This window comes from Lissotriton vulgaris, chromosome 2_1 (assembly GCF_964263255.1).
Source record: "Lissotriton vulgaris chromosome 2_1, aLisVul1.2, whole genome shotgun sequence".
In the NCBI taxonomy this organism is placed as follows: Eukaryota; Metazoa; Chordata; class Amphibia; order Caudata; family Salamandridae; genus Lissotriton; species Lissotriton vulgaris.
The window spans coordinates 2,098,087,225-2,098,101,634 of NC_141687.1; the positions used below are offsets into that span (position 1 = coordinate 2,098,087,225).

Sequence of the window (14,410 nt, forward strand, 5' to 3'; positions counted from 1 at the left end):
ATGATAATGGTATGAATCTTTTCTAGTAAAGAACAGTAAAAAGATCAGACTTCATCGTTTTCAAAGCAATCCACGGCGATAGTAATACTGAGACACACTGAGATGCTTGATCCCATCAGTGTTGAATATGATATTTGAACACAATTTGATAGACGTGAGATCCTTGATCCCATCAGCGTAAAGTTTAAACACAGCTTCTGATACACGCTGAGATCACTGATCCCATCAGCGTAAGAATTGAAAATATTGTGATTTTTCTTCCAATTCGACTCCAAAGATAGATGCAGAGCTGTTACACACGTGGGTTAGGTGACTAATGGCCAGACCTCGTCGCCAATTTGAAGTGAGCCCACACAACCACAAATGAAGGGTCAGACCTTATTTATTAGCCATTAGTCACAAGAGCTCCCAGGAACTGACAAACAGAAATCCTAGGACAGTATTCAAAGCTAAACATTCTGTAACCATAGGAATGGACATGACCAGGTAAGGTTCTGATAAGACATAGACATAGAAGATATAAACTAGATTACTACAAGCATCTACAAGAAAAGTCTTTACCAAAGGGACGCAACCTTTTAGTTTTAGTCTGACTATTATGATATTTCTACATGTAGAATCCTCACTTCACGAATCATCACAGAAGCAGTAGCCCAAAGGAAGCCTGCCTGAGGCACAGTGAAAACACAGGGCATGTTAAGTCACCACATTCCCTACTCAGAGGTACCACATGCTCAAGGCCCAACCCAAACTAGTGGCTACCACCACTGGTAAAGCGACCACAGCGTAAAAACAGAAAGAACCTCAGTACACAACAGAAGAGCAGAAAGAAACCCAGTCTCATGGTAAGAATTGGCAGGTGTGAACCAACACACACCAACGCCAGTAAGCAGGAAGGACACCATCACATCCATTTCCATTGAAAGCACAAAACCGGCCACAACAGAATCGAAGAATCAAAACCCACTGCACCTGAAGGGAAATACATTAGTTGAGTGCAAGCATGAAAACAAACAGCATCACTACAACAACAGCAAAAGTCCACTGGCCAGCAGGTGATATGACATGAACACATTGCCACTCCCAGAAAACAACAGGGTAAATAGCACCAACTATAGAGTCATCAAGGTAACATCAAAACCCCCACAACCAAAAACGGGACAATGCCTCGAGAGTCCAGCATCCAGTAGCCCACAAGAATTGTAAACCAGGAGCTGGTGGACAAGGGGAATTTTTGGTAAGTGTAGCATAGTCAAACAGTCAAGTAGCAAAAGTCTGCCAAGGAGTACGCTATCTGTTTAGCACCTGAGAGGAGACGTCCTGTGACTCGAGCACATACTGTAAAGGAGGGCCTCAAGATCAAAGAACAGCCAAGCCCAAAGGGCAAGATACACCAGCAAGGATGCCAACTCATTCTGAAGAAACAAGTATCAGCGTCCAGCAAGAACAGAACACTTACACAGCTTGGTCATGACCAACAAAATTCAGGCTCGAAAAGCACCAGGACCAACCACTGACAAGCCACCAAACAAGGTGGAATTGTGTATTTACTTCTCGTCAAGCAGCTCCACAAACCACTAGTGCAGAAACAAGAAGGGGCAGGCAACATGGTCCATTGTACAAGACACATCCTACAAAACGTAAGAACAAATGAAGGGCTACTGCACCTCCCATACTCTGTTGGTCATTAAGACAATGCAACACCTGATCATAGTAAAATCCAAAGGCTACACCAACCCACGTCACATATACAGTACCAGGCCAATGAAGTCCATAAGAAACGGCCCTTTTGATTCTTCAACAGGGAAGCCCACAAATCATTCACAGCCGTCCACTAAACAAGAATGGTTTGAACATCTAAATATTCCCAGATGGTCATCTCTCCAAGGAGGCCACAGTACACAGGAGCCAAGGAAGGCTGCACTGCTGAGGGAACCAGAAAACAGTTCAATAGATACGTTGAGATAGAAAAAAGGAGGAGACCATGGCACCAACAGAGTGACAACAACAGCTCCCATCAAGCGCACAGCCCGTCAAACAACACTGCAGCAGAAAAGGGATCAAGAACTCTGGACACTACAGGCAATGCTGAAGTACAAAGCACAAAGCTCCAAGTGCCATAATAGCAGGCTAGAAGAAAATAAAACAATAAACAACATGGCACACAGGAGCAGTAAGAAACAAAGACAATCAAGAAAAGGGGGGCTGTGTACCCTTCTAACAGCAGAAGTGGACAGAAAACAGGCATACACCAAACAAATGGACATCTGGTCAACAACTAAACAGGACCCAAATGACAGTAACATCAGCCAATGCAGCAAATAAGATGTCAACACACGGCCCTTAAGAGGAACTGTGTAGGGAACAGAATTAGCCAGGTCTATAGCATGCATCCACAATGGCAAGAACGGCTTGCAGTGAAAAGTAGTAATGCAGCCAAAATGGCAAACAAGCTGGCCAACTTGAAGGATCAGGAGGACAAAAAAAATATGTAGCGCAAATACAACCAGGATGGCTTAGCACACAAGTCAAAAGACAAGGAGGGTGAAAGATCCAAGCACAACTGAACCAGCACCTCACTCCGGAGCCCTCTTTAGGACTTGGCCCTCAAGCAACCCTCCATGTTGTCCCCATGATCAAGAGGAAGGAGGGATCACACTTCCAGAAGGATAGGAGGGCCCTCATAGTCCACATGCAGCCCACTAAAAATGCATCTGCCCTAGAACCAAAAAGACATGAACCATTAAAGAGTGAATCTTTAAAGGACATCTGAACCTTCCAAGGAGGCCAAAGTTGAACAAATGGGCGAAGCAGTGCAGGGATATACATGCGCCCATAGACCTCGTGACAGAGTCTGATAAATTAAGATCAGACAAAGGTAGTTGTCTGGCAGAAACCACACCCATCACTCACCACCTAAACAAAGGGGCCACTGTCATCTCCTAAGGGGCTTAGGAATAATTGGCCAAAAAGAACATGACATTGCAAGAAAGGAGGAATATGTCTCCAGCAAAAATACTTTTCTACCAAAAGGATAAACATTAAGTCACTCCTCAGGCAGAGAAGTGGAGAAAGAAGCAAGATAAATCCTTCAGATCCAAGGACCTAAGAGGGAGGCCACTCCAAATAAGCCAGTAGGGGCACAAACAACAAAAAGACAGATGCATCCTCAGTCGGGCAATACCTGCGCATAATCCAAGCATTAACAGTCACAGTTGAGGCAGGCCTACCGTACAGTGCCCAAAGAGGGATGCTGAATGTCTCAAGGATGGGCAACAATACTAATGAGGAGGAACAAGGTTGCAGGATCTCCATCAACAAGTCAATATTCAACCTCCAGCCTCCTTTGCTCCGACTGCGTAAAGATGTAGACAGATGGAAGTCACTCCCCTTCTCCTTACTAGGGAAGGCTGCCCTCTTTAAGATGATGTCCTTACCCCGGTTCTTGTACACACTCCAGAATTCCATGGACCCGGTGCCCGCGTCATATTTCAGGGAAGTCGAAACCCTTCAAAGGGATCTATTGTGGAATGGCAAGCCTCACATTGCTCTTGGAAAGCTTTCCTTGAACTGGTATGATGGAGGCATCAGCCTCCCCGATATTAAATTGTACAATTGGGCGTCTCACCTGTCCTCCATTAATCATTGCACTTATCCCCAACCTAGTTACCCTGGCTATAACATGGATAGGTGGCTTCTTTCTGGAGAGACCTTCAGTAGAGCCCTTTACTCCAAGCCCAAGCGCTATCCGCTTACGGGCACCACTAAACACGCAGTGCATGTCTGGCATGCGGCCACCAAACGCCTTGGTTAGAGACGCAAACTAACACTCGCAACACCACTATGGGATTCCGAACAACTGGGCAATCTGTGGAGAAGTAAGGGATTCGACACATGGGATCTCATAGGTATTACACGTATAGGCGATCTGTTGGAAAATTTAGACATTAAGTCATTCGCCACATTGCAACAACAGTACAAATTGGCCGAGTCAGAGCGCTTCCGCTACAAGCAGGTTCGACACGCACTTCGCACACACTTACAGCCCGGGGCCACGCTGCCGGAACCGTCCCCACTAGAAGATAGAATACTAGATGGCTATATCCCTGACAGCACAATTTCCCTGATATATAAAAAACTGGTCAATAACATCTCGGATCCTCTCCGGGCACTCCGAGAGAAATTGACTGGAGATGGCATAGAGATAGACGTGAGGAGTGGCAGGAGGCCATCTCCTCTCCTAGAGTGGCAGCAATACCAGCTCATCTCCGACTTGTTCAACTAAAATTCCTTCACAGGATATATGTAACAGGCCTCAATTGGTACTGATGGGGAGGACAGACAGGGGTGCTTGTAGATGTGGATGCAGCCAGTTGGGAACCTTTATCCATATAGTCTGGGAGTGTGAATTGATCCAACCCTACTGGCGCGACATTCATGATATCATTAATACTTTTTTGTCCATACAGCTCCGTGTAGAAACTCGTAGGTGTTTGTTAAACATCTGGGAACCGACCGATTTAAGCATCTGCCTGACACAATGGGTTACGTTGGGACTAATGCTAGCCAAGAGAAATATTGCCCAGTGAGGGGGGGCGTCGCTCCCACCTATAGTTCAGGATTGAGAAAAAGACTTGGATTGGGCAATGTTCAGGTTAAAAATGGTTTACGTGTCCCGTGGATGTCCCAAAAAATGATGTCCAGTTTGGGGCTTATGGAACTCATATCAAGGAGATATATGTCAACCTCCACTGGCCCCTATTGTTTTTAAAAAAAATGTATTTATTAAGTGAAGACCAACAGTGGCCAACATGGTCACACATAAGGCTGCAGAGGCGTACAGTAGATCACACAAGGGTACAGGGTTACATCAGTTTCATGGCAATACGACTATAATACATGCAAACAATCAACCGTCTACCTCAAGTACCATTCGTCGAGGCTGGGGGGATTCACATATGCCGCCTCTGTATTTGTTCCATTTGTCTCATACCTCCCCCCATTTCTTGGGACACCCCCGGGCTAGATATACTGTCCTTTCTTGCAATATGCACCAATCCATGTCCCGTTTCCATTCAGCGAGTCGTGGAGGTGTGACTGCCCCCAAAGTCTTGCAATGTTGCACTTAGCTACCATCTGGCCGAGCGTGGCCCAGAGCCTGCCTCTAGCTGGTAAATCTACTGGCTCCCACATGTTCAGGATACAGCTTTTGCTTCTGGGCGCAACTCTACCCCCCAGACGTCCTGCATACATCGCACCACCTTCACCCAGTATGCCTGCAGTAGTGGGCACTCCCAAAGCATATGAAAGAAGGAGCCCTCCATTCCGCATCCGTTTCTACACCCGTCACCCTCACTCCTGCCCATCCTTTTCAACCTGGTGTTTGAAATGTAGACTCTGTGTAGTATTTTAAGTTGGATGAGCCGCAGCCTGGATGAGATAGCCACCTCCTTCGGGGAGGCCAGCGCACACCTCCACTCCTCCTCATTAATTTCCAAACCATCCGCCTCCCACCTCCCTTTAAGGCTCAGGAGTAAATCAGGAAGATTATTTATCACTTTCTTATAGGTGAGTGAGATTGCGTGTTCCGGTATATGACCATCCAACAGTCTATCCTCCAGGGTGGATGCCTAAGGGGGCACCGTGCCCTGTGGGATGTTGTTCTGCAAGGAATGACGAACTTGGATGTACCTAAAGTATTCAGTGTCTGCTAGCTCGTATGTTGATTGTAGGGATGGGAACGACCTGACCCCACCAGAGTTCCATAGATCCCCAATCCGGGAGATACTTATAAGGTCCCAGTTCCGGAACCCCTTGGTACGACCCAGGAGGCCAAGTCGTTCAGAAACCCAGAGCGGGGTGGCCATGGTAAGCGTGTCGTGCCAGCCCATTTTGCGATGGACAATGTGCCACAATTGTACTGTGTGGCGGGTCGGCCCCGTTAGTGCGTGTTTGCCTGGCCGTGAATACAATGCTGCTTCGTAATTCCCCCTGGCAGGAGCCACCTATCCATGCCATAACCTGGGTCGTTCCCGTGGCAATAGGTACCTTGATTAATGGTCGAAAGATGCGCTGCCCAGTAGTACCTATGGATGTCAGGTAAGGCTATCCCTCCATCGTACCACCCCAGAGTCCGTTTTTGAAGAGCTATTCTGGGTACACCGACCATAGGAGGTTCCATTGCGCCGCCTCAACGGCCGTGAAGTACGAAGATGGGACTAGATCCGCCTAATTCTGCAGGGCGTAGAGGAACCGGGGCAGCGCCATCATTTTAAACAAGGCTGCCAGGCCCAGCAGGGAGACCGGGAGTCTCTGCCAGGCGACGGATTCGCGCTCGAGCCTCTGAAGGGGCGGGAGCAAGTTCCTTTCATACATGGTGGTCTTGTCCTTAGACATGAAAATGCCCAGGTAGGAGAAGCCCTCGGTGACCACCCTTATGAGACAGTTGCGAGGAGGTATGGGGGTGTTTCCGTGAAGGACATACATTAGAGATTTACTCCAGTTGATGCTATACCCGGAGTTCTTGCGAAAGTTTGTAAAAATGTCCAAGGATACGTTCAGCAATTTCCGGGGTCGCGAAAGATAAAGGAGGATGTCGTCGGCATACAGGGAGATCCTGTCCTCCCAACAGTAAGCCCACCGAAGCCCTTTCAGTGAGATGTCTTGTCTGATCCAGGTGACCAGCGGCTCAAGGGAAAGGGCAAACAGAAGGGGCGAAACTGGGCACCCCTGGCGTGTCCCTCTTTCTAGGGTGAAGGCCTCTGAGATCTTGTTGTTCACAACCACCTGGGCAAGCGGGTCTGAGTAGAGGTGTCGTACCCAAGAGATAAAGTCGGGGCCGAAACCCAGTTTACGAAGGACCGCCATCATATATGGCCATTCAAGGGTGTCAAAGGCCATCGTGGCATCGACCGATACCACTACTGCATCTTAGCGTATTGTATGGCATCTTCCCAACACCCCGTTTAGTTGGCAGAGATTGAGTGCAGTATTACAGTGGGGCATGAAACCTGATTGGTCCGGGTGGACCAATGTGGTGAGAACCGGCTGGAGCCTGTTGGCCAGGACCTTCGCTAATATTTTAGGTTCCGCATTTAACAGGGAGATTGGTCTGTACGAAGCACATACCTCCCTGGGCTTCCCCTCTTTAGGAATCGCAACTTTAGTTGCTATCCTTTGGTCGCGGGGCAATATCCCCTTTGACTTGCTTTCGTCGAACATGCGCTTAAGATAGGAGCTGATGCTATCAGGTTTGAGCTTGTAGAGCTCAATCGGGAGGCCGTTATGACCCAGTGCCTTGCCGGGACGAAGATCCCCGATAGCACGTTCCACTTCCGCCGTGGTGAGTGGTGCCACCAAGAGATCTCGCTCCACTTCGGAGAGGGCAGGCATCCTAAGATCCGCTAGTAGTGCAACCGAATCTTCCTCCGGGCGGTCAGACCCCCTACTATGGACTCCCTGGAAATGACGGGAAAATTCAGTGACTATGTCTTGTGGTTCAGTAACAACAGTGCCGTCCGCTGTTCGAATCTCAGCCACTACCCTACTCGCCTGCTGGTTTTTGTCGAGCCACGCCAGGAGCTTACCCGCCTTGTCACCCTGGTCGTATATCTTACCATCTCTAGTGGCGGCCATCTTTTTGCTGCCTCCGTGACCACTGCCTGGTACTCTGCGTTTTTGAAGGCCAGCCGATGACGCGCCCGTGGCACGTCCTCGGCACGTGCCACCTCTTCCAGCTTCCCCAGGTTGGCTTCGATAACAACCAGCTGCGCCTCCTTCACTTTACGTCGACCAGCTATCGCCGAGAGGGCCTCTTCTCTGAGGACCGTTTTAAAGGCCTCCCATAATGTAATTGCCGAGTCTACTGTATCGTCGCTGCTATTGAAGTAATTGGCTATTGAGCGGGTCAATGCCTTATGGATGTCCACATTGCAAAGATACCAGGCGTTTATAGGTGTCCTGCACCCCTCCCGTTCACTGCCCACGGTAAGGTGAGCCATTACCGGCGAGTGGTCAGAGATACCTCTTGCCAGATGTGTCGCCGTGCGCACAGTTGTGTCTCGGTGCAAGGGAGTAAGGATATGATCCAGACGGGAGAAAGAGTGATGCGGCCCCGAAAAGAAAGTGTATTGTGTATCCGTGGGGTGTGTCAGATGCCAGACGTCCGTGAAGCCAAACGTTTCTAGGAAATCCCCCAATCATCTCTGCCCCCGTGGTGTATCCCTGGGCAGGTGCCTGTCCAGTGTACCGGAGACTACCGCATTAAAGTCCCCCCCTATGAATAACTGCCCCCCCCCCCGGGCGGGAGAGGAGGAGTTTACCAAGATCAGCTAACGCATGCGACTGGAGACTTGGCGGTATGTACGTGGATACCAGGGTCAGCCTGCGCCCCTCCCATCTACCCGAGACTGTGGCAAAGCGACCCTGCGGGTCCGTGGCAGTGTAGTCAGGAAGGAAGGGGAAGGCGCGCCGGAGAAGGATACCCACGCCACGGGACCCCGTGGTAGAGCCAGAATGGACTGCCAAATCTTAACCATACCTATTGAGGGTGTGGCACGTGTTACCCAACAAAAGAGTCTCCTGTAACAGGACCGCATCAAGCCGGTGGCGCTTAAGGAACTGCAGTAACATAGTGCGTTTCAGCTTGTCCCCCAGCCCATTAACGTTCCCACTTAGTATCTTCAGGCTTTTGTCCCATGTGTTAGACATAGTCACAATTCAGATCTTGCGTAGACCCTGGGACCTCTGCACGCCACTGGACCCTCTCAGAACCTCTCAAGTGCAACCAAAATAAAAAAACAGTGCCCCCCGCCCCAACTCCCCACCACTCCTAATCCCCCCAGCCCTTGCCACCCCCATTCCCCCCAAACTCCTCGCCCCCAGCCCCCGCCTCCCTCATCCCCCCTCCAACTCCACCCCCATCCCCCCCATTTCCACACAACCCCATATTTCCATCCTGCCCTAGCCCAACTGGACTCATTTCCTCCCCCCAAAACAGACCCCCCCACCCTGCTCCCTGATCTGTAGGTTTCAAACTACCCACTGCCCCAATTAGCAGAGCGCCTTCCGCCCAACCCCTGCCCAGGAGGGAGGAACCGACCCCTCCCGAGGAAACTCTGTAGAGAGAACGTGTGCCGGCCCCAACTCCGGCCGCCGTGTCCTCGCTGCCCCCAGACTAGAAAGCCCCTCCAGTCATGGAGCACCACAATCCAACAGCAAAGTCCCGGAGTCATTAGGCAAATGCCAATACCTTCCACATGTTAAATCAAAAAGTGGAGACATTACAATGACAATATACGTTACAGTTCAGCTGGGCATGGTTCCGCTATGAAAGTCCTCAGCGTGCAGCCGCGTCCTGGCTAGGGTCCCCTTGGGGACTTGCTGATCTGGAGCGCCACGATCCCTGGCTCTGTACTTCCCCTTCCGATTTGTCCGCAGCGGACCCGGGGGATGGGCCCTGAGCCCCCCGCCACGCACCAAGGTCCTGCTGCTCCCAGGGATTCGGTACCGCCGTGTCAAGCCACTCTTGAACCGAGAAACAGTTCCACACTTTGCCCTTCCGTTCCCTTCGGCACACCCACCACGCGGATGTTACTTCTTCGGGCCCTCCCTTCCTGATCCTCGAGGCGAAGGGCCATTTGGCGGTGTTGGTGCACAAGTTTGTTGATCTGACCTTCCAGTCGTTTTTCAGCGGCCTGCAAGTTTTAATGTCTGAGATTTTTTCCATTTTCATTTCAAGATTGGTACCTAGCGTTTAAATCGCAGCCATTATTGAGGTCAGGGATGGTTCAGTCTGGCCCGCCTGGTCCGCGGGCGCCGCTCCCGACGGTATGTAACTGTTACCACTGATTTATTACAACGCATACCATTACCACGGATTTTTTACAACGCAGGTCATTTTACAACGGAAACCTTTACAACGCAATACACTACAACGCAGATACTATTACAACGCATACCATTACAACGTAAGTATAATTATAGGTAAGTTTATCTTTTTTAAAAAACATTTATTAGTGGTATTTTGTTATGGGGTACTTTTAGGTTTTAGGGCTGGGTTTGGGTTTTGGGGTACAGGGGTATTTTTAGGTTTTAGGGCTGGGTTTGGGTTTTGGGGTACATGGGTATTTTTAGGTTTTAGGGCTGGGTTTGGGTTTTGGGGTACAGGGGTATTTTTAGGTTTTAGGGCTGGGTTTGGGTTTTGGGGTACAGGGGTATTTTTAGGTTTTAGGGCTGGGTATGGGTTTTGGGGTACAGGGGAATTTTTAGGTTTTAGGGCTGGGTTTGGGTTTTGGGGTACAGGGGTATTTTTAGGTTTTAGGGCTGGGTTTGGGTTTTGAGGTACAGGGGTATTTTTAGGTTTTAGGGCTGGGTTTGGGTTTTGGGGTACAGGGGTATTTTTAGGTTTTAGGGCTGGGTTTTGGGGTACAGGGGTATTTTTAGGTTTTAGGGTTGGGTTTGGGTTTTGGGGTACAGGGGTATTTTTAGGTTTTAGGGCTGGGTTTGGGTTTTGAGGTACAGGGGTATTTTTAGGTTTTAGGGCTGGGTTTGGGTTTTGGGGTACAGGGGTATTTTTAGGTTTTAGGGCTGGGTTTGGGTTTTGGAGTACAGGGGTATTTTTAGGTTTTAGGGCTGGGTTTGGGTTTTGAGGTACAGGGGTATTTTTAGGTTTTAGGGCTGGGTTTGGGTTTTGGGGTACAGGGGTATTTTTAGGTTTTAGGGCTGGGTTTTGGGGTACAGGGTATTTTTAATATATATTTACAAATAATAAAATTAAAATTAATTTTATTAATAAAATTATTTAATAATTAGATAATAAATAATTAAATTAAATACAAAAATAATTATTTACATTATATATTAATATTATATACTTACCTATACTTACGTTGTAATGGTATGCGTTGTAATAGTATCTGCGTTGTAGTGTATTGCGTTGTAAAGGTTTCCGTTGTAAAATGACCTGCGTTGTAAATAATCCGTGGTAATGGTATGCGTGCTAAAAGTACGCGTGGTAACATCATATATCCGCTCCCGACTGTCCCTGACTCAGTGGCACTGCGTACTTGTCCAGCCTGTTCGTCTGGGTGGGCACACCTCCCTTGGGCCTCATGGTGAGTAGGCAGTGCCCCCGCGGCCCAGCCGCGGGCCCGATGGAGCGAGGGACGGCAGCTGTGATGTCCGGCGGCTCAGCCGCCTATTTCGCGTGGCCGGTGCCTTCTTGCGGCCGTGAGGACCTTGATCCGCCTACTATAAGCAAACTTGCGTTGGTGAAATCCCTACCACCAGGCCCCCAACGTGCCAACTCGGCCGAGGTTGTCCTTTCCCGATCTCCAACAGGCCAAAACGAATCGTCTTCTGGCCCCATGCGCCACCACTCCGGGGAAATGTTTCACTAGGGGCCCAGGTACACACCGCCGCCCCTGGATGTATATGGCTCTTTCCCAGGCCTTACACTGTCTCCGGGCCTACTCACCTCCACTAGTGCCAACGCTCATGTGTAGGGCCCAACCACGTCGGGTCCCACGTTGCAGGGGCCACGTACCCCCCGGGGCACTTCACTAGGACCCGGTCGATGCTGCCCTGTGCCGCCGGTCCGTCTACTTCACCAACGCTAGGTCTCGGCGGCCTTGTTGTCGAATCAGGAGCCCCCCCCCAGAAATGGGGGTGTTCTACTGTGCCTCACGTGGTCCACCAGGCGCTCCCCGCCTCTCTGCGCCCTCGGGCCCAGCCACTACAGGGAGCCTCAAAATGGCGCTGACAGGATGAAATTCGGTGCTCCCGGGGGGGCTAGCATGAGCCCCCACCCTCCGCCTCCGCACCTCACCTGGCCCCACCGGGTGGTCAACAAAAGCGCGGCCTGAGTGTCGTGTCTGCAGGATGTTCAATGGGCCAGCGGCCTCCTTCAGGCCGCAGCGACGAAGTTAGGCCCCAGGCCGAGGCCTCGAGTGTAGTGGCTCCCGGCCCGCGGGCTCCAAGCAGACAGCCCCAGGCCCGCCGTGACTAGAAATTCGGCCGCGACTCGCCCGTGCTGGGTCACGGAGCTCCGGTTTTTGCTCCGGTCGAGGGCACCAACTGTAAGGGGTCAGGGCGCTGATGGAATAGCTCCCTGGCCATGATTTAGGACGGATGTTCGTTGGGACAGCTCCGATCCGGGTGGAGCTCGGGTCTTAGGCGGCCTTCTTCGCTGGCGCCTGGCCACGCCTCCCCACTGGCCCCTATTGTTGATGAACCCCCCTCACCCTAGACCTTGCACGCTCTATACCTTTACACTGTGATTCACCTACTGTACCGATGATGCCTAATGTGTTACTCCCTTTGATAGGTGGGCTATTAAAGTATGGAGTGTAGGGGTCTATATTTTCCCCAATGCTTTGGTCTCCTAGAGAAGAGGTGGTAGGTTACCCTTGTGGCAGAGCATGAGCAAGGAGAATTGGAGAGGTTGGTATTAATAATCCACATTTGTAAAGCGCGAACAATCACCCGTAAGGGTCTCCAGGCGCTGGGGGCCGTCAGGAAGATTAAGCAAGCTATTGCCCAGGGTCACATGGTGCTGGGCTAATCTTGTGTTGGGGATCGAACCATGATGCCCAGATTCCAGCGTCAGTCGCCCTGGCCGCGTTGCCACACCTCTCCCTTGGTAGAGGTGGAGATGTAGCTGCCATTGATAATACTGGAAAAGTTGGCTGGGGAGGAGGAGGTATAGGTAGAGGTGGAGGAGGAGGTAAAGGAGGTTGAGGTTCAGGTGGAAAATGCACAGAACTGGTGCTCCTGTTCTTATGTTTTTTGCATGAGGCCTTTGTGGTTGTGGCCTCATGATCTCTTCCTCAAACGTTTTTGTACGTTTTGACATTGTCTCTGTAGGTGAGAGAGGTGGTTTGGTTCCCACCCTGCCTGCATTTGGGTTTATGACCAGCATTATTTGCTCGGCATTTAATTTCTCTTGACATGTAGATAAAATAGGCTGAACAGGCTGTTCTCTGGGTTATGAGTGGGTGTGTGCTGTTTTCAGAATCAAGACTGTTTTAGGCATGGAAGCCTTTGTGTCGAAATCCATTTTTGATGTTGATGTGGTTTTTGGAACTAATGTTGGCTTGGGGTGGGAAGGTGTTTTTGCCGCCAACGGTGTTTTCGGCTCCGATACCGGCAGGAGTCTGGAAGTGTCCTGGGTCTTTCTGTCCCAGATTTTGGTTCCAAAGGCTTTTCCTGCGTCAATGCTTGTTTTATTCAACACCGGCTTTGACTTTTGAGGAGTCAGTGCTTTTGTTTTTTTCTGTGGCCTTTAAGGGTAGTTTAGGCAGAGCGTCGACTGTCTGCTCCTTTACTACTTTGTGTCTGATACCTCCATGGATCGAGGCAGTGGGATTCCATGAGCCGTGTTTGTACCTTTGTTTGTGTCTGGAAGGCTTTCTCACAGTACTCACGTGCCCCTTGGAAGTAATCTCTTGGGCTTCAAGTTTGTGGCTGGAGTCAGAGACCCTTCCCCACTGCTAAGAACAAGAATGGGGACATTCACTGGAGTGCCTTGTACCTCTAACTCTTCGTCAGTGTCACCTGTAGCAGGGAGACTGTGTTCTGTATATGGTGGTGTCTGGTCCTTGAAGATATAAGGTGCATCTTGAGGTCGATGTGCCTGCAGTGTGTTATGTACCCAGCGTCCCTCTCTTCGTTGTTGAAACGTTTTCTTCGATCGGAAAGCATACACGCTTCACACAACATTTTGTCATGTTCTGGGGGCAGACAGAGGTTGCTGACTGGCTGGTGATTTTGTCTGGATAACTTTGCGTGGCACTTTGGACAGAAGCTGAAAGGAGTTTTTTCCATCACTCTGCATGCACTGAGTGAACAAAGATGGCAGTAAAACGTAGAAGTCGAAGTTGAGCAGGCCCGGGCGTGTGGCAAAAACCACCAGTTTTACTCTTTTTCATTTGCTAGTGTTCGTCAAAGGGTGATCTATTGTTAATCGAGAACTATACCTTGTGACTCAAAAGACTTATTCAAAGAAAAACAAGTTGCAAACTTCAGAGCCCAGCACTAGATGGCAGGAGTAAGCTTATGTATTGATGGCCAACACATGCTACGAATATACATTTTTAAAATCTCATTAACCTTCCCTAATCCCGCTCTTTATTGCATTAGGCCACTGGACCCTGGTGTTTTACTAAATGAATTATGTTTTATTAATCCCACGTATACTCTGATTTGCCTGTTGTAAATGATTTGTAAATAATTGCATTGTATATATTTTATAATGTACGAAATGTTTTTATCTCTTTGTATGATTTTTAACTAAATCGAATAAAGATATTTTGACTGACTGGCATTAGGCCACGCCTCTTTGTCTATGTGCTAAAAGCGAGAACCTTATTCTACTGGCATAGATGACATTATACGCCAAAACTAGTTTCAT

General features: G+C 49.5%; 1 protein-coding gene across 10 annotated transcripts in view; it reads right to left on the bottom strand.

The window, feature by feature from the left end:
• RAB27A (RAB27A, member RAS oncogene family) overlaps positions 1-14,410 on the bottom strand; it is a 465,531-nt gene that overhangs the window by 20,937 nt on the left and 430,184 nt on the right. The gene's annotated exons all lie outside the window — the stretch shown is intronic.